The sequence below is a fragment of the Bombina bombina genome, chromosome 6, assembly GCF_027579735.1.
Source record: "Bombina bombina isolate aBomBom1 chromosome 6, aBomBom1.pri, whole genome shotgun sequence".
NCBI classification, from domain to species: Eukaryota; Metazoa; Chordata; class Amphibia; order Anura; family Bombinatoridae; genus Bombina; species Bombina bombina.
This window is the reverse complement of record NC_069504.1, coordinates 693,728,316-693,752,695: the sequence shown is the minus strand read 5'-3', so window position 1 is coordinate 693,752,695 and position 24,380 is coordinate 693,728,316. Positions and strand designations below refer to the sequence as shown.

At 36.8% G+C, this 24,380-nt stretch overlaps 1 protein-coding gene across 3 annotated transcripts in view; it reads right to left on the bottom strand.

The window, feature by feature from the left end:
• Nucleotides 1-24,380, bottom strand: part of LOC128663458 (PH and SEC7 domain-containing protein 4) — a 139,436-nt gene that overhangs the window by 98,052 nt on the left and 17,004 nt on the right. The window contains exon 1 of one of the 3 annotated variants that reach the window (XM_053717794.1): nt 22,165-22,238. The exons of the other annotated variants lie outside the window; for them this stretch is intronic. The gene's annotated coding sequence lies outside the window, so the exon portion shown is untranslated. Of the gene's footprint in view, nt 1-22,164; nt 22,239-24,380 lie in introns of those variants that run through there. 3 annotated transcript variants of the gene reach the window in all.

Below are 24,380 nucleotides of genomic sequence, written 5' to 3'. Positions count from 1 at the left end.
GGGATTTTTAGTGTTGTCCAAACTTGTTACACACATTCACACCCAGGAACACATTAGCTACAAATGATCCCTACTACAATAACACACTGGTAGTTTTACTCTACACTCTTAGAGACAAGTTTGTGCAGTAAACTAAACCAGTCTTCACATATGTCAAGTTTATGAGCATTTTGCTTAGCCTCATATATTAGTTGTTAAAGCATTTAGGCACTGTCTTTGTCACAGCATTGTTACAAGTGTGGGGGCAATGTGGCAATGAAGTCGCTTAAAATCAGATTGTAAACAAGTGATTAAAGGGACATAATACTCAAATGCTAAATCACTTGAAACTGATGCAGTATAATTGTAAAAAGCTGACAGGAAAATATCACCTGAGCATCTCTATGTAAAAAAGGAAGATATTTTATCTCACAAGTAAGTTCTGTGTAAAAAGTTATACTCAGCTGTTCCCAGCTGCAGGTAAAAAAAAAATAAAAAATGAAGAAATGAACAGCAGCCAATCAGCATCAGCAGTGCTGAGGTCATGAACTCTTACTGTGATCTCATGAGATTTTACTTAACTCTCATGAGATTTCATAGTAAGCTTCCTTTACCTGATTGGTGAAATAATATGAGAGTTCACGAGGCTCATCCCCTAAGATGTCCCAGGACAGACACACTAAAATGCTGCTTAGAAATCCTTTACAATGGGATGTGGCTACTGAGGAACTTTTGAGGTAAAATATCTTTCTTTTTTACATAGATATGTTCAGGAGATATTTTCTAGTCAGCATTTTACAGCAATACTGCATCACTTTCAAGTGTTTAAACATTTGGGTATTATGGCCCTTTAACAGCAGTTCTAGTCATCTCTTCCTAAAGACTCTAAATTGTACCTTTGCCAGTAAAATGAATACATACAAAAATAAATTATACATAAAAAAACATTATATTATCATATCATGTATACTATAAATACTATTATTACTACTACAACTAATAATAATAATAGTATATTCACACTTCTGTTGTAGCTATAGTGCTGATTGGACAACAATTCAAACCGTTAGTGCACAGAAAAATAGATTTTTAAAGTGCGCAGCAGAGAGCTGGGTATTTGAATTTCATAACTATATTAAAAAAGTAAGTTATAGCGCAAATTCATTACATCTGATGAATTAAACTACAACTATCACTAAAATTCCGGATCTGATTTTAAAAAGGGAAGAGTTTAAAAAGAGCATTTAACTGGGTGCCAAGGTTCATTTCCTAGGGACCAAGGTATCCTGGCACATAGTATTTGTCTAGCTTTCTACTAAACCAATCATTAATAACATAATTATCAGTCCAAGTGACATTGATGGAAACTTTCTGTTAAAAATATGAAAAGCAACAATTAAAATATTTTCATATAAAATACAGGTCGCTTGCTTAGGGGTTGTGTTAAGTGCTCACTGTCTGAGAGGGACAACCCCTACAGCTACTGCAGAGGGGTAGGCCTTGAAATTAGTAATAAGAAAAAGGAGGTTTATTCTGCATTTGCAAATCCATAAAACACATTTTAAAACATCCTATTTAAAAAACAAAAAACAAAAAAAACCTGGCTAAAATATTTGGGTTTTTAAATAAAAAGGATAAAAAAATGTAATAAATAAATAAATATATATATCTAGTACAATATACCATGGGCTAGATTCCAAGTGGAGCGCTAAATTAATGCGCTCCCGGAAACGGTAAAATGTATTGCTACCGCGAACGCGTTATTGCTACCATGAACTGTTTGTTCCCATAGACTGCAATGTAAAAATGTATGTATATGATTATATACATATATATGTATGTGTTAATATGTGTAAATACACATATTAATACATATATATATGTATATATTCATATACATATCTATTTTAAAATGCTGCCCATCGCTGCGCTACTTACCCCCTTCGGTGCACAAGGTCCTGATGCCGGAGACGGCATCAGAACGAGAAGCACCCTCTCATGAGCGCAATGCTTCCTAGAAATGGGAACGCGAGCTTGTGTTCACATTGCGCTTAACTTGTAATACCAACTCACATTATCTTATTCTGGTATTACAAAGTGGAGCGCTAATATCGCTTGCATGCAAGCAATATTTAGCGCTCCACTAGTAATCTGGCCCCATATGTGTTAAGCCACCGATCATCAGCTAGCTCCCAGAAGTGCAGCTTCTGAAGACATATATATCTGCTTTTCAATAAAGGATACCAAGAAAACAATATACATATCAAACAGAAGTAAATTTAAATGTTTAAAAATTGCATGATCTGTCTGAATCATGAACATTTCATTTTGACTTTTCTGTCCCTTTAAAAAAGGCTTACGGATTCAATGTGTTGAAGAATAATACTATCCATATTCTATAAATCAATAACTCAAATTTTAATAAAAGATCTATACTGCTCAGTTGTTTTTAGAGCATGTGATGAATGAAAACACTCACTGCCCCCAAAACTCTGTTTTGTGGGTGTCATGAGCACCACCTCTTATAATTTTACTGTAATAAATGGGTTTTGAAAATGCCTTGATCATGTGTGAGGGATGAGCAAGGATTCCTTTCACAACACTCAGTGACTCAAATAAAAGCATACTGTACTGGAAACAACAATATATAATTAGCACACCCAAATGTCTGGGGCAAGAATCTTTTGATACTTTGACTGGCATACATTATAGACCAATACTGAGTTAAAGTGAATGTAAATTTTGATGCTAAAGTGCCCAGGTTTTTAAAAATTTGATTAAAAACAGGGGCACTTTAATTCATCAAAATTTACATTTCACTCATTGTGAAAAAAATCTTACCTTTTAATCTTCACAGCAGCTCCAGTTTCCTCCGGTCATCGCAAGCCATTTCTGATGTCAGAAATGATGGATCGGTCATCCTCCAATCACGGCTTCCCCCCCCGGGGGAATCAGTGTCTGATTCAACGCCGTGATTGGAGAAAGCTGGATTCCTCATTTTAGACCCAGGAAGAGGCTATGCGACAGGAGGAGGAAGCTGGAGCTGCTGTGAAGATTAAAAGGTAAGTTTTGTTTTCACAACACGAGTGAAATGTAAATTTTGATGAATTAAAGTGCCCCTGTTTTTAATCTAATTTTTTAAAAACGGGCACTTTAGCATCAAAATTGACATTGACTTTAAGCTTGACATGCTCCAAGGAGTAAGCATCCATTAAAGAGGTTCTAACAAAACATATTAGAAAAAATGGGAAATATTACTAGTTTTAATAATAAAGGGGCAGGGTCAGTGATGGCAAATTTCCTAACCAATCAAGGTTCAATATCAATATTTTAGAAGCCTAATAGAGACACAAATACATTTATGGCAATAATTAAATACATTTCCTAAAAAATGTCTGCAGTTCGTCTATCCAGAGGACGCTTTTGAGTTCTGGCTATCTTGTCTGCCCGCCTACCAGACATCCCCCCCAAAAATATTTTTAGTTCCACTTTCCTTGTGGGCTTAAACCTGTGGCAGACATTCTTGGTTCTGCTTTTTTTCTTGGGTGGCTGCCAAAATTAGCAGAGGGCTGCATATGACTCATGGGTGCCAGTTGCCCAACTCTGATGGTTCTTCTGAGCTGCATGACTGATACTATAACAAGGTTAATTATTTTATAGGTATTTTTATTATCTACATTGACCCGAACCTTAAAAAGCATGGGCTAATTACAAGTGGCGTGCTATTTATCCATTCCGCTATGCCGATTAAACATTTGACCAATAGTACTGATTGGTTAGTTTGGAACCTATCAGATGGTAACTCCTCTTCTGAAACTGTCACGTCATTAATACACACTAGACGGTGTTTTACACTGCCACTGAGAGTATTTTTATGGAGCTTTGTAGACAACAGTAAAGGTAATATGTCTCTGAGCTATTTACAACATGCCTATTTAGATTATGATGCAACTGATTTGCTGAAGTCGATGTTATGAGGTTAGGAGCAGCTAGCAGATGTATATCATAATTTACTGACTATTTTCAGTGAGATCTTTTAACGATCTATGAGGTATGATGATTGGATCATATATACACATTATATATTAATTCACCATTCTGAAGAGATATATGTTTTACTTAGAACTGTTCACATATATGTAAGATGATCACATTATTTACACTGTGTAATGTTGTTGCTATGGCAACCATTCTGGGGCACTTTTGATTGTGAGGGGTGGATTACACACTATCCACTGTAGCGGATCATGTCCATCAGATATCGCTGAATGCCCACAGCAAATGCTGTCAGCATTTAACATTGCACAAGCAGTTCTGGTGAATTGCTTGTGCAATGCCGCCCCCTGCAGATTTGCGGCCGATTGTCCGCTAGCAGGGGGTGTCAATTAACCCAATCGCATGAGATCGGGTGGATTGATGTCCGCAGCCTCAGAGGTGGCAGACGAGTTAAGGAGCAGCAGTCTTAAGACCACTGCTTCTTAACTCCTGTTTCCGGCGAGCCTGAAGACTTGGGCGGAAACAGATGCATTGGGGCAGATTGACTGCTTGGTAAATCTACCACTATATATTGTTTGCACTGTCACTCTTTAAGTTGGCCTGAGGAAGGGGCACGTTTATATATTCATACTGTACATACATACACATTATGAGACATGTATATAAATATATATATATACATACACACAATATAGTACTTGCAGTCAAGCACCCAGTACCTTTGAACCCTTATAACTTTTATATATATATATTTATATGGATACATTTTATCAGAGAGTGTTTATATGAGTGTAATTGTAATTTTTAATGTATTTATGTTGTAACCGAACATAAAATATGACTGCGCTCTTGCGATTACTTTCAACTTGTATTATGTTGCACGCAAAAATGTGATATCACTTGCAACAGTGCGCCACTTGCAATCTAGTCCCATGTTTGTACAGTAAAGGCTGGGTATCAACCCTAAGGCTAATAGAACTGATGTGAGTGGGGTGGAGGATGAAATGAAGGGGTAGGTGGTTGGTCAGATAAGATCTTGCACGTATCTTTTGGTAAGAATAGGCACAGGCAGTTGAATACAGAAAGCTATTAAGGGAGATGATGTAGCACATAATAGAGAAGCAAAGAGATCTGGGTTATTATCTCCCAAAACACCTACACAGTTACAAGGAGGAAGTGATAAGCTGCCATAAAAAATGATTTAATGCATTAAGGCATTTTTTATAACACTATTTCTTGCCTTTACCTATGTTTTTAATCCCTACAGGGGTTAATGTCAGCTCCAGAGTATCAATTTACTACAGATTTTGAGTTAAACACGGACAAGTTAGCCAACCAGAGGCAGCATATGTACATAGTCACCAAATGATAACTCCTGTTCAGATTATGAGTGGAAGTGCATTTTCTACTCCGGGGATGACTTCAGCTCCACCTCTTCATAAAAGACTAAACACAAAGTTGGGTTTCATATCCCTTCAGTGGTGGTAAACGCTCCACTTTTTAAAAATCAGATCCAGAATGTTAGCAATATTTTAGATGGAGTTTAATTAATCAGCATAAAGATGAACTATAAGTTACTTTTTAATATAGATATGAAATTCAAATAACATACGCTCTACCACCCTCTTTAAAAATAAAATTTTCTGTGAGCTTACGGTTTGAACTGTTCTTTAATCAATGCTCTAGCTACAACCAAAGTGCCATATGGGGAGAGAGCTGATTGGACAACAATTCAAACATTTAGCTCACAGAAAAATTGTCTTTTGAAGTTGGCGGTGGATCGCTGGGAATTTGAATTTCATATCTATATAAAAAAGTAAGTTATAGCGCATCTTCTTTACAACTGATGAATTAAACTCCATCTAAAATATCACTAACATTCCGGATCACGTTTTGTTAACGGAAGTAAGTTGAAAAGTTGTTTAAAATCGCATGCTCTATCTGAATCATGAAAGTTTAATTTTGACTTGAGTGTCCCTTTAAGTGTGTATGTAAATGTGAATATCTAAATATTTATCATCTGATGTCAGTAAAAGTTTTTGTAAAGCCTCAAAATATTTTCTCTCCATTTATTTGTTCTCAATGATCCATTTTACCCGCTGGAGTGTGTTCAATTGTTTATAAATTGCTCCTTACCTTTATATCGGCATTTGAAATAGTAGATTTTGCCTGTGGTATCCCTACCTAAACTGAAAGTTTCTATAGCTATTGACAAGCTATGTAGACATAGCCAGTAGAAGAAATTACACTCCTAGAGGCCCATTTATAAAGCTCCGTATGTAGCTTGTGGGCCCGTGTTTCTGGCGAGTCTTCAGACTCGCCAGAAACAGCAGTTATGAAGCAGCGGTCTAAAGAATCACCACAATTCAACCCGATTGAGTACGATCGGGTTGATTGACACCTCCCTGCTGGCGGCCCATTGGCCGCGAATCTGCAGGGGCGGCGTTGCACCAGCAGCTCACAAGAGCTGCTGGTGCAATGCTGAATATGGAGAGCGTATTGCTCTCCGCATTCAGCGATGTCTGTTGGACCTGATCCGCACTGTCAGATCAGGTCCAACAGACATTTGATAAAAAGGCCTCCCAGTGTGGAGTGGAAGAGATTAGCTTCAACAAAGTTCATTTTCAATTGTTCTTTCTAAGTATTATATAGATGCAGCAATAAGAACGGAAAGCAAGCTTAGCCTATTTTGATGGGTTGTGGTTTCAAAGAACAAATTCAGCTATTTATTCAGCTAATTTACAAAAAGAAAAATAAAGGATAATTTTCTCATACATTTTATACTGCAGCTTGTATAACAAATCATTGGGAACAAATTAAGGGGAAATCAATGTTTTAGTATACTTAATGTCCCTTTAAATACCAGCAGTTACCATCTACAGACACCTTTGTTATAGATAATAGTATAAAGTGTGAGGCAATCTTCTAATCTCACCAAACAATTTTGAAGGCCAGTAGAAAGCAACAGTAGTTTATTTTAAAGGCATATTCTTGTGGTATTTTAAACTAACAAAACCACCACCAGTACAGAGCACACCTTACAGACGCGGCCAGCCACCTAATAGTCAGTGGGCTGAACACTCTAGCAGTGCTAACTTTAACAGAAGCAATTCTTTACAAACTGAAGCATAATGCAAAATGCTTCCAAAGGTATTTTAAATGTACTGCAAAAAGTGTGAAACATCACTGTTAAATGTTGAGGTACACAAGAAAGCAAAATGAATTCTCCCTCACAAGTCAGCATGCTCCTTTACAACTGAAAATAAAGGGGTAGATTCAAAATGCAGTTGTACAACTACCCCTCCTAATGTCTTTCATCCATCCTTCTTTCTTTTCATTACTACAAAAATACTTATTCATTCCCTCATCCTGTCACGCATTGATTATTGCAATCTACTCCTAAATGGCCTTCCAAAACACCGCCTCTCCTCCCTCCAATCTATTATGAATGCTTCTGCTAGACTCATCCACCTAAGTCGACGATCTACATCAGCTGCTCCGCTCTGCCAGTCTCTACACTGGCTCCCCATACCCTCCAGAATACAATTTAAAGTATTAGCCCTAACCTACAAAGCACTCAACAGTCTAACTACCAACTATATTTCCTCTCTCATCGTGAAATATTCCCCATCCCGTCCTCTTTGATCAACCTCTGACCTACGTCTCTACACTCCTGTTATCTCTACATCCCACTCCCGCCTCCAAGACTTTGCACGTGCTGCTCTTGTCCTCTGGAACTCTCTACCCCGCTCCATTAGACTGTCTCCAACCTTGTATAGCTTCAGATGATCCTTGAAAACCCACCAATTCATAGAGGCTTACCATCTCTCCTCCATCCCGCATCTGAACCAAACTTATACATGTACATGAACTGCCTGACTCACTGCTGCAAATACAACCGATGTAACAAGCTACCCCAACCTTATGTCTCTGCACCCTAAACCTATAGACTGTGAGCTTTCCGGAGCAGGGCCCTCTTCCTCCTGTGCTAGATTTGTTTAGTTTTGTTATGTTTTGTATTTTATCACAAATCTTTGTCATTGTATACCCCTATCATTGTACCCAGCGCTACAGAATTTGGCGGTGCTATACAAATAAATGATAATAATAATAATTCATCCTTCTTTCTTTTCATTTGATTCATCCTTCTTTCTTTTCATTTGATCCATCCTTCTTTCTTTTCATTTCATCCATCCTTTCTTTTCATTCCATCCATCCTTCTTTCTTTTCATTTCATCCATCCATCCTTCTTTATTTTCATTTCATCCTTCTTTCTTTTCATTTGATCCATCCTTCTTTCCTTTCATTTGATCCATCCTTCTTTCTTTTCATTTGATCCATCCTTCTTTCTTTTCATTTGATCCATCCTTCTTTCCTTTCATTTGATCCATCCTTCTTTCTTTTCATTTGATCCATCCTTCTTTCCTTTCATTTGATCCATCATTCTTTCTTTTCATTTGATTCATCCATCTTTCTTTTCATTTGACCTATCCTTTCTTTCTTTTCATTTGATCCATCCTTTGTTTTCATTTAATCCATCCTTCTTTCTTTTCTTTTCATTTCATCCATCCTTCTTTCTTTTCATTTCATCCATCCTTTCTTTTCATTTGATCCATTCTTCTTTCTTTTCATTTCATCCATCCTTCTTTCTTTTTATTTCATCCATTTCTTTTCATTTGATTCATCCTTCTTTCTTTTCATTTGATCCATCCTTCTTTCTTTTCATTTGATCCATCCTTTCTTTTCATTTGATCCATCCTTCTTTATTTTCATTTGATTCATCCTTCTTTCTTTTCATTTGATTCATCCTTCTTTCTTTTCATTTGATTCATCCTTCTTTCTTTTCATTTGATCCATCCTTCTTTCTTTTCATTTGATCCATTCTTCTTTCTTTTCATTTGATCCATACTTTCTTTTCATTTGATCCATCCTTCTTTCTTTTCATTTGATACATCCTTTCTTTTCATTTGATCCATCCTTCTTTCTTTTCATTTGATTCATCCTTCTTTCTTTTCATTTTATTCATTCACCTTTCTTTTCATTTGATCTATCCTTCTTTCTTTTCATTTGATTCATTTTTGCTCAATACTCTCTTATCGCGATCTCCTTTTATGCAAATCTGTTTCCCTCATTGCTTTTGATCTCTATAAACATGATCATCTGCTTGTTACCTACTTCCTCTTGTTAACCTCTATGAGGGTCTTATGGAATGAGATTTAAAACAACAGTAAAGTCAGAGCATGCAATTTGTTTAGCCAACTTTCTGATTTACTTCTATTATATTATTTGCTTTGTTCTCTTGGCATCCTTTGTTGTAAAGCATAGGTAGGTTCAGGAGCAGCAATGCACTTCTGAAACTTAGCTGCTCATTGGTGATTGCACATTTAGGCCTCTTGTCATTGGCTCGCCCAATGTGCTCAGCTAGCTCACAGTACATTATTGCTCCTTCAACAAAGGATAACAAGAGAATGAAACAAATGTGTTAACAGAAGTAACTTTGAAAGTTGTTTAAAATTGTATTCTCTATCTGAATATATATCTGGGCAAGGTTAAGGTTTCTCCAAACTGTTACAATCGTGGAAAAAATTTAACAGTTCAGAGCTCTTCTTCAGGCATAGAATACATAGTAAAGAGGCATTGTACTGTAAAATGTTCCCTGCTTTAAATGATTATAAAACAGTTCTCTTACTGAGTTAAATTAAACATGAACATCCGTTAACATTAAAGTGATTGTAAAGTTGAATGACTTAAAGTCCAGTATTTAAAAATGCTCTTAAAAACATGGGCACTTTAAGTCATTCAACTTTACAATCACGCTTCTTTTTTAAAATACTTACCTTTTTGTTACTGTAAACTTACTACGGATCCTCCGCCCGCATCTCTTTCCGGCTTCCTCCAACCGTTGTGGGCCCCCTTTGGCGTCCAGCTAGTGAGGCACACAACGATTGGAAAAAGCCGGATCGTCATTGGTATGCTAAAAAAAGCTCCAAACAAATAGGTTTTTGGAGTTTTGGGGAGATTTGTTTGCTTGCACCCCCTGGGGAGAGGGAAATATGGTCAGCCACAGGGCAAGCCATAAGAAAAATTGGTTTAATTGTCCCTTTGAATAATGTGGTGCATTTATCCTGATCTGACACTGACTGGAGTTGAATGAGACAATGCTTCTTCTTTAACATAGACAACTGACATAAGTAAGAAGCTGACGTCTATAAATCACAAGAACTGCTGCTATGACGGCATAATACATTCATACAGGAAACATATCTTGTGTCTAACAGGGAATGCCACATTTAACGGTTTAAGGCAGTTTAAGCTTATTTAAAGATGATGATTTATTTAAAGCTGTGTTCCATTTTAAAGGGACATGAACCCCAATATTTTTCTTTCATAATTCAGATAGAATATATAATTTGAAAGCAACTTTCCAATTTACTTCTGTTATTAATGTTGCTTCATTCTCTTTGGTATCCTTTGTTGAAGGCAGTAATGCACTACTGGGAGCTAGCTGAACATACTGGGTGAGCCAATGACAAAAGGCATGCAAGTGCAGCTACCAGTCAGCAGCTAGCCCCCAGTAGTGCGTTGCTGCTCCTGCTCTTGATATATGGATAGGAAGTGGTATCTTAAAAATCCTTGATGATGAAATGCGAGTGTCTTTATCTAATATTCCACCAAATATTCAGAAACTGTGTTCATCCCATCAGCCTCATACATCCCATTAAAATAGTAAGTAGCTATTGGTGGTATTAAACTTTTTTTAATTCTTGAAATTACATACTGTTACTTGTAAATACTTTTCGTTATTATATAATTTATGTTTGTGTCCGTACCCTTAAAACAAGATAGTTTAAGCACCTGTTTGCTAGTACAACTGAATTACTGTGTTGCAAAATGATGTAGGTCTAAAAAGTGTGTCACCAAAATGAAAAGTTTGGAAAGCTCTGCTCTATAGAAAAAATTTGCAAACAAGAGACAGCAAGCAGCAATCAAGTTTCCAGTGAGGTGAAAAAAAGAGAGCGGTAATAAAATTGTCCTTTTCAGTTGCTCTCTAAGGCTTTCTATAAGGCTCTCTGGACTGGTAAGATTCTTTAACAATGCCCACCAGTATTTCTATTTATATATAAAACTTAGGGTCAAAAAATTAGGGCATCCAATAATACCCTAAATATAGAAGGGAAAAAACACAGCACACAAGATAAGGGGGAAAAAAATCAGTTTAATAAACTATTAAATACATCCAAACGGCATTCGCCCATTTGCGCCTTGTAGCACTGCATAGGACAATCGTATCACAAACAAACATATATATATACGTAACATAAATCTATACAGGGGAACCTCAAAAAGTACATACACAGTATTTATAACTAGTAACTAGCCTGCATGTGGTCAGATACCAAATAGCCATATAAAATGCAAGCATAAATTGAATTAACTAGTTATAGAGCCAGCTGGACTCCTGCATATGAACGAACAGACAGGGAATTGAACCACAGTAAAAACTGCACACAAGATCCCACAGCGTATTAGATACAGACAGTCTCGTTCCCAAAATTGACCACAGATCAAACTGCACATAAGGTCAGACATATAGTACAGTGGTTGGTATATTTGCACTCATCATTGGGAATTAGTAACTGCAGATTTGGCTGTACATTGAATCGTAAGTATATTGTTTGTGTGGAACAAGTTGCACTTATCTTAATGCGTATGTCAGCATTCACATAGCCTTCAAACCTCTGACACTCTCACTGGAAGTGACCTCAGTATAACAGATCGAGTGGAGGATTGGCCTCAACTGCCACATCTTTTCTCATTGGTTACAGACGTCAAAGTCCATTCCTTATTGGCCCACAATGTTTACGCTTAGGAAACAGAGTTATCCACACTCGATACAATGTATTGGATCTTACCACAGATGTACCATAAATGTATCTTTATACATCCAACATTCATATATCATGTACAGCGAGTCTTACCACAGATGTACCGTTCCTTGTGACTGCTTGTGCTGCTCACTCTGCTGCAGATAACCACTGTATCAAAAGGTCGAGAGTTATATTCCACACAGCAATGTCTTGCTACAGGTGCAGATATACACAGCAGGCCATCAAATTTTCAAAACTGGTCAGCCGTGTAACTGATGGTTCCCACTTCTACGAACCTAGGAGATAGTCGACTTACTCCACAGCTAAAGACACATAGGTGTCAAACACACAAAGTGCCAATGCACGTTTCACCCCCACAATGGATATGTGTCACAGGGGCTCGTCAGGGCATATTTGGTCCACTCTGGGCCTCCTCCTTTTATAGTACCTGAGGCTGTTTAATTAGGATACACCTTCTTGCACTTTCTTAAAGGAACATATCAGCACATATAATAAACCTCCCTATTTAAGCTTCTTAATGAGGCTAGAAGTATGGGAGTGATCACTCAAAAAGAGTTCCAATTCCTGTACCCAGAGCATCCAATAATGCCTGTTTTCTATGTGCTCCCAAAATTGCATAAAAACATGAAATGCCCCCCCGGGTAGACCGATTGTCTCGGGGATTGGGAGCATTTCTGAAAACATTGGCGATTATGTGAATAAAGATCTCTGTCCCTTCCTGTTAACTTTATCATCCTATGTGAAGGACACAGCAGATCTATTAAGGAAATTAGATGGAGTTTTAGTAAATGAGAATACATTGTTAGCATCTCTAGATGTGGATCGCTTATATTCCTCAATACCTCATCAAGTAGGTCTTTCAGCAATTAGGAAATTCCTTGAGACAAAGGGTCCTTCATATAAGGACCATACTGATTTTGTAATCTCCTTATTGGAGTTTATTCTCAAAACAATGTCTTTACTTTTGATGGCAAGATATATCGCCAAATAAGGGGGACAGCAATGGGAGCGGTTTGTGCCACATATGCTTGCCTCCATTTGGGGGCATGGGAGTTGTTTGATATTTTTGAAACCTACAGTGGCATCTTTGATGAAAAGGTACTAATGTGGTTAAGATATGTGGATGATGTCCTGGTTTTCTGGGATGGCACCATGTGTGAGTTTGAAGCATTTGTAGCCACTTTGAATTGTATTGACAAAAATATTCTCCTTACCTCTTAAGTTAATAACAAAGAGTTGGCCTTCTTGGATCTTACTTTAAGAAAGGAAGGTAATTATATTGTTACAGAAAACTTTAGGAAAAGCAACGCAACAAATAATATTCTACATGCTAGAAGTGGACATCCGGAACACCTAAAGAGAGGTATTCCGTATGGCCAGTTCCTTCGCCTCAGGAGGAATTGTTCCTCCCTATCGAAATTTGATTATCATGCCTCACTTATGAGGGAGAGATTCCTAAAGAGGGGATACTCTAAGAAATGCATTAAAAAATCATTATGGAGAGCAAGTAACCTGTCGAGAGATGACCTATTATATAAAGAGAAAGTAAAAAATGACTACAGTAAGATCAGGTTAATCTCTAGCTATAATAACCAATGGGAAAAAATAAGAAGTTTAATGAAACAAAACTGGCATATCCTCACTTTAGATGAAAGAACCAAAAGTGTGGTAGGAGAAGGCCCATTAATGGTAGCTAAGAAAGCTCCAAATCTCAAGGACATGTTGGTGAAAAGTCAGTTTAGGAGAGGTCCTTCTAATTCTGATTGGTTAAGAAAGGACAGAGGGATAAAAGGCAGTTTTCCTTGTGGACACTGTGTTTACTGTGTCCACATGGATAGCACCAAACTGTTTTCAGTTTCTGATCAGAAGATCTATAACATTAGGTTTTTCTTCCATTGTAAGTCGGAAGGAGTAGTCTATCTTTTGGGTTGATAAAACAAAGAGATTGATAAAGTACTGGGTACAGGAACACAGGGATGATTTTCTATATTCCAGAGATACCAATGTCGCTAGACATTTTAATTTGAAACATAATGGAGAAGTGGAATCCCTTAAATTTGTGGTTATTGATAAGGGCATAACAAATGGTCATGGAGGTGATAATGACAGAGTACTGCTTCAAAAAGAAGCCAAATGGATTTACAGATTAGGGACTAGAATCCCTGCAGGTTTAAATGACAAATTGGAGTTTGCTAGATTCCTGTAAGATGCAGTATAAGAATTTGAGGTAATGCACAGCTTGATTTGTATATTTATGGTATATATATGAATGTTCTATCCGACAGGGTGAATGTCATATTAATAGGGTGGATATCCAGCAAACATTGGGAGATAGAAAATCACAAAATACACCAGGAATTATGTGTTATATGTGAAAAATGATAAGATGTCTCCCATTTGTTTAACTATGTAAGAAGGGCAGTGGCATAAATAAGTTTATTATATGTGCTGATATGTTCCTTTAAGAAAGTGCAAGAAGGTGTATCCTAATTAAACAGCCTCAGGTGCTATAAAAGGAGGATGTCCAGAGTGGACCAAATATGCCCTGATGAACCCCTGTGACACATATCCATTGTGGGGGTGAAACGTGCGTTGGCACTTTGTGTGTTTGACATTTATGTTTCTTTAGCTGTGGAGTAAGTCGACTATCTCCTAGGTTCGTAGAAGTGGGAACCATCAGATACACGGCTGACCAGCTTTGAAAATTTGACGGCCTGCTGTGCACCTGTAGCAAGACATTGCTGTGTCTAATATAACTCTCGACCTATGTGATACGGTGGTTATCCGCAGCAGAGTGAGCAGCACAAGCAGTCACAAAGAACGTTACATCTGTGGTAAGACTCGCTGTACATGATATATGAATGTTGAATGTATAAAGTTACATTTATGGTACATCTGTGGTAAGATCCGATACATTGTATTGAGTGTGGATAACTCTGTTTCCTCAGCGTAAACTTTGTGGGCCAATAAGGAACGGACTTTGACGTCTGTAACCAATGAGAAAAGACGTGGCAGTTGAGGCCACTCCTCCACTCGATCTGTTATACTGAGGTCACTCCCAGTGAGAGTGTCAGAGGTTTGAAGGCTATGTGAACGCTGACATACGCATTAAGAAAAGTGCAACTTGCTCCACGCAAACAATATACTTACGATTCAATGTACAGCCGAATCTGCAGTTACTAATTCCCAATGATGAGTGCAAATATACCAACCACTGTACTATATGTCTGACCTTATGTGCAGTTTGATCTGCGGTCAATTTTGGGAACGAGACAGTCTGTATCTAATACGCTGTGGGACCTTGTGTGCAGTTTTTACTGCGGTCCAATTCCCTGTCTGTTCGTTCATATGCAGGAGTCCAGCTGGCTCTATAACTAGTTAATTCAATTTATGCTTGCATTTTATATGGCTATTTGGTATCTGACCACATGCAGGCTAGTTACTAGTTATAAATACTGTGTATGTACTGTTAGAGGTTCCCCTGTATAGATTTATGTATATATATATTTGTTTGTGATACGATTGCCCTATGCAGTGCTACCAGGCGCAAATGGGTGAATGCCGTTTGGATGTATTTAATAGTTTATTAAAACTGATTTTTTTTCACTTATCTTGTGTGCTGTGTTTTTTTACCTTCTATATTTAGGGTATTATTGGATGCCCTCATTTTTTCTCCCTAAGTTTTATATATATTTTACAATATAAGGGAATCACCGATAAGTAATTTATAGCGGTATTAACTACTCTCTCTATTTTTCTATATAAAGTATTTCTATTTACCCGATATAAATCTTTAAAGACACTTTTACACTGAAAACTGGGCATCTCGCTAAGGGATGTATACTGCATATTTATATGGTAAGGAGATGCATACATTACAAACGTGCACAATGAAAATAGTAAAATAAAAATCATACAAAACGAATTATTGAACCATTCACACAAAAATACTCAGGAAAAAATGGTATTGTTAAGGTGCATCAAAAATCATAACAGAATTGTTTGCAATAATCGTATTTTATCAAAAACGTAAAATATGTATTTAAATTACACAGGAATAAATTGTATTAAATATGCACAGCATAAATAGTAATTTAAGTACGCTGGATATGCAAAAAACACATAGAAATTCGTACTTATAAGGAAAAATTACAAAGCTTAATAGCTATTATTTTGTAAAATTGGCTGAACATGGGCGTATATGAAATTGTCTCCTAAATATCAGCGTAATTCTGTAAACATTTTCTCCCTACAGATCTCACCGTTTTTTTCTTGCAAATTAAAAAATGGTGAGTTTTTATCAAAATACTCTAAACATTAATTACTCTGAAAGGAAACCTAGGCATATGAAAATAACAGCGATTTTAAGATACAGTGTACTGAAGACAGCGTAAGTTGTAATAAAATTTAAACATACAGCGGGTTCTCCCTGTGTACTTTGTTCTCCATTGCAAACGTTTACATAGCAGAGAGCTCTCATTATTTCTATGGGAGACAGCTTGCCACACGCAGGGACAGCTCTTTTTTAATAGAATTCCACGAAGGCCGCACCTGTGAGTGTCAGACTGGAAAATCAGTCTAGGCTGTCAAATTTGTTAGAATCGGCCCCTAAGTATTGACAATAGTGTAAAGACAGACGCCTAAATTTAGAGTTCTGCGGCCAAAGGGGTGCGTTAGCTACGCGTGCTATTTTTCCCACGCACCTTTTAAATACCGCTGGTATTTAGAGTTCACAGAATGGCTGGGTTTTCAGTGCGTTAGTCTCCAAAAAGGGAGCGTAGAGCATAATTTAACGCCACTGCAACTCTAGATACCAGCGGTGCTTACGGAAGCGGCCAGCTTCAAAAACGTGCTCGTGCACGATATCCCCATAGAAAACAATGGGGCTGTTTGAGCTGAAAAAAAACCTAACACCTGCAAAAAAGCAGCGTTCAGCTCTTAACGCAGCCCCATTGTTTTCTATGGGGAAACACTTCCTACGTCTGCACCTAACACTCTAACATGTACCCCGAGTCTAAACACCCCTAACCTTACACTTATTAACCCCTATTCTGCCGCCCCCGCTATCGCTGACACCTGCATAATATTTTTAACCCCTAATCTGCCGCTCCGTACACCACCGCCACCTACATTATAGCTATGTACCCCTAATCTGCTGCTCCTAACACCGCCGACCCCTATATTATATTTATTAACCCCTAATCTGCCCCCCTCAATGTCGCCTCCACCTGCCTACACTTATTAAACCCTAATCTGCCGAGCGGACCGCACCGTTACTATAAAAAAGTTATTAACCCCTAATCTGCCTCACTCCCGCCTCAATAACCCGATAATAAATAGTATTAACCCCTAATCTGCCCTCCCTAACATCGCCGACACCTAACTTCAAACATTAACCCCTAATCTGCCGACTGGAGCTAACCGCTATTCTAATAAATGTATTAACCCCTAAAGCTAATTCTAACCCTAACCCTAACACCCCCTAAGTTAAATATAATTTTTATCTAACTAAATAAATTAACTCTTATTAAATAACTTATTCCTATTTAAAGCTAAATACTTACCTGTAAAATAAACCCTAATATAGCTACAATATAAATTATAATTATAGTGTAGCTATTTTAGGATTAATATTTATTTTACAGGCAACTTTGTAATTATATTAACCAGGTACAATAGCTATTAAATAGTTAAGAACTATTTAATAGTTACCTAGTTAAAATAATTACAAAATTACCTGTAAAATAAATCCTAACCTAAGTTACAATTAAACCTAACACTACACTATCAATAAATTAATTAAATACAATACCTACAATTATCTACAATTAAACCTAACACTACGCTATCAATAAATTATTTAAATACAATACCTACAAATAACTACAATGAAATAAACTAACTAAAGTACAAAAAATAAAAAAGAACTAAGTTACAAAAAAAAAAAAATATTTACAAACATTAGAAAAATATTACAACAATTTTAAACTAATTACACCTACTCTAAGCCCCCTAATAAAATAACAAAGCCCCCCAAAATAAAAAATGCCCTACCCTATTCTAAATTAAAAAAGTTCAAAGCTCTTTTACCTTACCAGCCCTGAACAGGGCCCTTTGCAGGGCATGCCCCAAAGAATTCAGCTCTTTTGCCTGTAAAAAAAACACATACAATACCCCCCCCCAACATTACAACCCACCACCCACATACCCCTAATCTAACCCAAACCCCCCTTAAATAAACCTAACACTAAGCCCCTGAAGATCTCCCTACCTTGTCTTCACCTCACCGGGTCCCGATCTGTCCAGAAGAGCCTCCGATGTCTTGATCCAAGCCCAAGCGGGGGGCTAAAGAGTGACGTCCATCCTCGGGCTGAAGTCTGGATCCAAGCGGCGGCTGAAAAAATCCATCATCGGCTGAAGTCGGAAGTCCATCATCGGGATGAAGTCTTCTATCAAGCCGCATCTTCAATCTTCTTTCTTCTGGAGCGGAGCGGAGCCATCTTCTTTCCAACCGACGAGGATCCAACCTCTTCAACCGACGCCTACTCGCCGAATGACGGTTCCTTTAAATGACGTCATCCAAGATGGCGTCCCTCGAATTCCGATTGGCTGATAGGATTCTATCAGCCAATCGGAATTAAGGTAGGAATATTCTGATTGGCTGATGGAATCAGCCAATCAGAATCAAGTTCAATCCGATTGGCTGATCCAATCAGCCAATCAGATTGAGTTTGAATTCTATTGGCTGATATTGGCCGAGGATGGACGTCACTCTTCAGCCCCCCGCTTGGGCTTGGATCAAGACATCGGAGGCTCTTCTGGACAGATCGGGACCCGGTGAGGTGAAGACAAGGTAGGGAGATCTTCAGGGGCTTAGTGTTAGGTTTATTTAAGGGGGGTTTGGGTTAGATTAGGGGTATGTGGGTGGTGGGTTGTAAAGTTGGGGGGGGTATTGTATGTGGTTTTTTTACAGGCAAAAGAGCTGAATTCTTTGGGGCATGCCCCGCAAAGGGCCCTGTTCAGGGCTGGTAAGGTAAAAGAGCTTTGAACTTTTTAAATTTAGAATAGGGCAGGGCATTTTTTATTTTGGGGGGCTTTGTTACTTTATTAGGGGGCTTAGAGTAGGTGTAATTAGTTTAAAATTGTTGTAATATTTTTCTAATGTTTGTAAATATTTTTTTATTTTTTGTAACTTAGTTCTTTTTTATTTTTTCTACTTTAGTTAGTTTATTTCATTGTAGTTATTTGTAGGTATTGTATTTAAATAATTTATTGATAGTGTAGTGTTAGGTTTAATTGTAGATAATTGTAGGTATTGTATTTAATTAATTTATTGATAGTGTAGTGTTAGGTTTAATTGTAACTTAGGTTAGGATTTATTTTACAGGTAATTTTGTAATTATTTTAACTATTTTAGCTATTAAATAGTTCTTAACTATTTAATAGCTATTGTACCTGGTTAAAATAAATACAAAGTTGCCTGTAAAATAAATATTAATCCTAAAATAGCTACAATATAATTATAATTTATATTGTAGCTATATTAGGGTTTATTTTACAGGTAAGTATTTAGCTTTAAATAGGAATAAGTTATTTAATAAGAGTTAATTTATTTCGTTAGAATAAAATTATATTTAATTTAGGGGGGTGTTAGGGTTAGGGGTTAAAAAATTTATTAGAGTTGCGGTGAGCTCCGATCAGCAGATTAGGGGTTAATACTTGAAGTTAGGTGTTGGCGATGTTAGGGAGGGCAGATTAGGGGTTAATACTATTTATTATAGGGTTATTGAGGCGGGAGTGAGGCGGATTAGGGGTTAATAACTTTATTATAATAGCGGTGCGGTCCACTCGGCAGATTAGGGGTTAATAAGTGTAGGCAGGTGGAGGCGACGTTGTGGGGAGCAGATTAGGGGTTAATAAATATAATATAGGGGTCGGCGGTGTTAGGGGCAGCAGATTAGGGGTACATAGGGATAACGTAGTTGGTGGCAGTGTACGGAGCGGAAGAATAGGGGTTAAAAATTTTTTATAGAGTAGCGGCGATGTGGGGGGGCCTCGGTTTAGGGGTACATATGTAGTTTATGGGTGTTAGTGTACTTTAGAGCACAGTAGTTAAGAGCTTTATAAACCGGCGTTAGCCCAGAAAGCTCTTAACTACTGACTTTTTTCTGAGGCTGGAGTTTTGTCGTTAGATTTCTAACGCTCACTTCAGACACGACTCTAAATACCGGCGTTAGAAAGATCCCATTGAAAAGATAGTATACGCAATTCACGTAAGGGGATCTGCAGTATGGAAAAGTCACGGCTGCAAAGTGAGCGTTAGACCCTTTCCTGACTGACTCCAAATACCGGCGGTAGCCTAAAACCAGTGTTAGGAGCCTCTAACGCTGGTTTTCACGGCTACCGCCCAACTCTAAATCTAGGACAGAGTTAAGAGAAGGATCTCTTAATGTATAGAGAGGCAGATAAGTTGATGAGAACAATGGATTGATGCTTCATTCAGCAAAAACAGCTATTTCAAATACAAAAAACCTAAAGGAGCAATTTTCCAATATATGTACAACTACTGTAACAAGTAATTGGGAACACATTAAGAGGAAAACATTTTTACAGTACAATATCACTTTAATCTCTCTTTTATGGTCTCTGTATCTTTTCCTTTGAATCTGCATATTTATGTGCTTCTTTCTGTATTACTCCTCTCAGCATATTTCTCCACCTCAATTTCTTTCAGTTTGTCTGACCCACTTTGTCACAATGACTCTCTGTACATACCCCTTTAATTAATTGAAGCCGTTAATTATAATTTATTTTTTTATTAAAGCAAAATAAGGCTGTGCTCTTCTCCTTAATGAAATGAAAGTGGTGATTAAAGGGACAGTGTATTCTAGAATTGTTGTTGTTTAAAAAGATAGATAATATCTTTATTGCAAAACCAAAATGGTTACATTAATATACTTTTTACCTCTGTGATTACCATGTATCTAAGCCTCTACAGACTGCCTCCTTATTTCAGTTCTTTTTAAAGAGATTTTAGGTGGCTTTCAAGGCTTAGAAATTAGCACATGAGCCTACCTAGGTTTAGCTTTCAGCAAAGAAAAATAAGAGAACAAAGCACATTTGATAACAAAAGTGACTTGGAATGATGCTTAAAATTGCAAGCCCTATCTGAATCATTAAAGTTTAATTTTGACTTGACTGTCCCTTTAAATGGATGGAAAGGTCAACATGTGCATGGGTACATTTCAATTTGAAATATGAACATTTTTGGAATATACTTCCATTAGCAAAACTGTTTGTAGTAAAAGTTACTACTGGGTTTTCTTTGTGGCATACGCACATATGATGTGATCCGTATTGCATCAGTATTTAAACACCACATCAGAGAGTCAGCAATAGCTTGTATGATACAAATTACATTTTCACAGAAGCAATACATAACACCCAGATCTCTGAACAAGCAATAGTCATGTGCAATTTGGTTCGGAGCGATTTGGAAATTTGGACAATTCGGAGATTCGGATCGATACGAATTTCCGAATTAAAATACTGCCGAATTTACTGAATAAATCTGAATTAGTTCGGATTTATTCGGTAAATTCGGATGGCCATGGATTACACTAGTATTGTACAGTATATTAGGTTATATCACTCTGCTATGGGTTACACCTAATATACAGTACATAATACTAGTCTAATACACAGCACACATACCGAAATTCCGAATTTCCGAACCGAACCGAATCCAGACGAATTTTTTCGAATCCGAATGAATTTGAAACGAATTCATTCAAAGTTTTCCGAATTCGAATCGATCCGAAATGAAATTCGAAAAACTCTGAATCGATCCGAACCGAAACAAATTTTTCAATCATGCACATATCTAACAAGCATGGTGTTTGAACACTACTGCACAGCCTTCATGGGATATGTGCGTATGCCACAGAAAAACAATAATGTATTTTACTAGAAGCAGTTTTGCTATATGGAACTATTCAGCAAAACTGCTTCTATTTCAAATTGAAATGAACCCATGCACATTTCAAATTTGACCTATCTATTCTATCTGTTTCTTACAAATATATATATATACATATACAGTATATATATGCACATAGTAAATACGTTTAGACAGCTTACTGTGATACACAACATAACATATTCAAATGTAACTGTTCTAGAGAAATCTGTCTTTTTTCCCCAGTTCTTTGGTTGCAACATTATAATCTAGGAATATGTATATACTTGAAAGTGCACGTCAAAACTTATAATAGAAGCAACACGAAGCTGTCTGACTTACCACTGGAAAGGCGATGCAGGAAACAAATATAAACTTGCCCGGTCTATGAGTGTGGTTTATTAGCTCAGCCTTCCCTCTGTATTACCACAGAGCAGATGAAGTCCCCTTCACTTGCTGCTGTTCTCTTGCACATTTCCTGCCTGTAATAAGCATCACACAACAAGTGCAAGCAGCGTGGGAGGAGCAGCCCTCAAATGGTTTTTTTCTTAAACTGTATATTGTTGTATGTTTCTCACAGTAATGAGGAAGCTACTTGATTAGATCTTGGTGTGGAAGTTAGATTACAAAATGGGTTTTAACAGTCTAACAGAAAAGAGTTCATAAAAATGTGGTGTAATTATTCAAATCAACAATGGTAACTTCTCTTTTATTTAATTTTTTTATATTACGTACATTAGGTTCCATTAAAGTGCCAGTGTATTGTAATATTTTCTTAATATAAAGTCGTAATTTGGTCTTTCTTGACTAAACCTTGTGGCAACTTCCTTTTTTTTTTTTTAAATGGACAGTCTAGTCCAAAACAAACTCTCATTATTCAGATAGGACACGTACTTTTAAGCAATTTTCCAGTTTACTTCTATTACCAACTTTGCTTTGTTCTCTTGGTATTCTTAGTTGAAAGCTAAATCTAGGAGGTTCCTATGCTAATTTCTAAGCCTTTGAAGGTCGCCTCTTAGCTCAGGGCATTTTGACAGTTTTTCACCACTAGAGGGTGTTTGATCATGTGTTTCATATAGATAACACTATGCTCACGCATAGGAGCCCGCACTGATTGGCTAAAATGCAAGTCTGTCAAAAGAACTGAAATAAGGGGCAGTTTGCAGAGGGTTAGTTACAAGATAATCACAGAGGTAAAAAGTGTATTAATATAACTGTGTTGATTATGCAAAACTAGGGAATGGGTAATGAAGGGATTATTTATCTTTTAAAGCAATAAATATTCTGGTGTAGACTGTCCCTTTAAGTAAAACAGGACTAAATGAAAGATCATATAACCAAGCTAAACAAATCTGTTAGCAGTAACTATATATGTGTTCCGTAGTTATACTTTAATGCGTGTTTTACAAAAGGAAACTAATATGTTAGTATTTTGCAATCTAGATAATTGAATATAAAATTAGATTAAATAATTGCTATGCTTTTTGTAGTAAATACCCCTAAAGGCATTCATTTTCTATGTACCCCAACTGTAGCACAAATATTATTGATCTTTTACGTGAGAAAAATGGAAATCGTGTGCAGCAGCATCACTTGATTTCACAAGCTTGTTTCATATGTTAATTAAGAGGCATACTAAACCCACATTTTTTCTTTAATGATTCAGATAGAGCATGCAATTTTAAGCAACTTTCTAATTTACTCCTATTATCAATTTTGCTTCGCTCTCTTGCTATCTTTATTTAAAAAGCAGGAATTGAAAGCTTAGGAGCCAGCCCCTTTTAGGTTCAGCACCCTGGTTAGTGCTTGCTTATTGGTGGCTACATTTAGCAAACCAATAAGCAAGCATAACCCAGGTTCTCAATAAAAAATGGTCCGTCTCTTAAGCTTTACATTCCTGCTTTTTAAATAAAGATAGCAAGAGAACGAAGAAAAATTGATAATAGGAGTAAATTAGAAAGTTGCTTAAAATTGCATGATCTGTCTGAATCATTAAAGAAAAAAAAAAATTGGGTTTAGTGTCCATTTAAGTAAATATATTTGAATCTGATATTTGTTTTATGTTTTCCGGAATTTAATATTTGGCAATATTACCACAGAGAATAATCAACACAGATATATAGTCCATTGATATAAATAATTATATGTATTTACTGTGCTTCTTACTTTAAAAAAGAGGAAAATAAACAATTTTCTGCATGATAAGGAAAGTGATATTTATGGTACCCTCTTTTTATTTTTAATACCCTTTTCATACTTTATCTGTCTTGTTTAACTGCGGCACACTTTAGTAGGATGCACTTGACCTATTTCACACTTGGTCACAGTAATACACTTTCTCTGTACAGATCAGTGAAGCTTATTTCCAGCCCTCATATGTCACTAACAAACCAGAATCTAAAGTTTTACTAATTTGAGGTGAATCAATGATTTAGCAGTGGTTCAACCTTGGCAGGGAAATACACTCTGCCCTGTTACGAGTGCTTGAAGTAGAAATGAGAAACAGAGCTCCCTTTGATATTCATATTTACTGTAGCTGCATCAGGAAAAAATAATGA